This window comes from Orycteropus afer, unplaced genomic scaffold, assembly GCF_000298275.1.
Source record: "Orycteropus afer afer isolate SDZICR_OR568_19922 unplaced genomic scaffold, OryAfe1.0 scaffold00259, whole genome shotgun sequence".
Classification (NCBI taxonomy): Eukaryota; Metazoa; Chordata; class Mammalia; order Tubulidentata; family Orycteropodidae; genus Orycteropus; species Orycteropus afer.
In genome coordinates this window covers 1,708,448-1,709,860 of record NW_006921846.1, presented here as the reverse complement: position 1 = coordinate 1,709,860, position 1,413 = coordinate 1,708,448, and positions in this window count along the sequence as shown.

Here is a 1,413-nt window from a genome sequence, read left to right as displayed (position 1 = left end):
GTCAATGACATGAGACAAAGTATATGTGAACTGCTGTATGAAAAGTGAATTTACTCTGTAAATCTTCACCCAAATCCTAATTAAAAAAAAAGAAAGAAGTTGGTTGTGTTGTCTCTAACCATCCTTTCCTTTGTCATCCTTTACACACTATCACTGATGTAACCCTATCTATTTGTTAGTCTTATTCTTATGATTCCTGCAGAGGTATATATTACCAGTTGCCAGAAGTTGATTCTGACTCGGAGTGACCATCTATGATCTGTGTCAGAGTAGAACTGTGCTCCACAGGACTTTCAAAGCCTTTCCTCTGAGGTCCCACTAGGCGGATCCAAACCTCCAACCTTTTCACCAGCAGCCAAGCACATTAACCATTTGTAACACCCAGGGACTGTGCAGTGTTTATATAGAACATTAAATACCATGCAATGTCTTGCATGAACAAAGATAAATTGATAATCTTCTTGTCCAAAGAAAGAAATTACAAACTGTAAGTTGGTTACAATAGGAAGCACTGGGTTCTCCCAGCTTGTTTCTCATCAGTATCAATTTAATTTACTAACCTTCTCTGCTTATAAGTGTTGGACCAATAGAGGAGACACAATCACCAGCATTTCACTAGACTTACACTATACTTTTTTTTTTTACTGAAGTTGCCTCCAGAATCTTGTTAAAGGGGTCATAATAACAATAACTGAGTAGTTTTGCCTTGTTCCTCTAACTTCCTTGCAATCTTGACCATCCTAGTAACTTTTGTATATAATGCTAACTCATATGGCCAATAAAAAGCCAAACTCTACCTGATGCTGTCATTATTCTTATCTTCCAACAAAATGTGAGGCAATATGATATAATGGAAAGAGCATATAATGTGAGTGTCGATTATAGCTTTACTACTAATTCTGTGACATTGAGGTAGTTACTAAAACTATATGGGTCTCAATTCCATCATTTTAAAATGAGATGTTAGGTCAAATGACCTTGTAAGTCCTAAGAAATGTATTTCCAATCAAATCATTCAATGACCTACTACTTCTCATTCACTGTTTTAACAAATATTTGCTGAATGCCTATAGAGGCTCAGCAATGTTCTAGGTTCTAAAACTGAAAGAATCAGAGAGTCTGAGTCTAAGAACCTCTAAATGTAATGAAATAAACAAATACTTAAACAGATAATATTATACTTGTAATATGATAAGCACTGTAATAAAGGTAGGAGTAAAGGTAACTACCTCTGTCTTGGGTGAGTGCTTCAAAAAGGAGATGGTATTTAAATTGGGTCTGAAAGATGAGTGAATTTTCCAGGCATAGAATTATAGGAAGATTTCCAGGCAGAAGAAAAAGTCATGCAAATGTATAGAATAATAATAATAATAATATGAAGTATTCAGAAATGTTCAGAAGTTTAACTAAAAA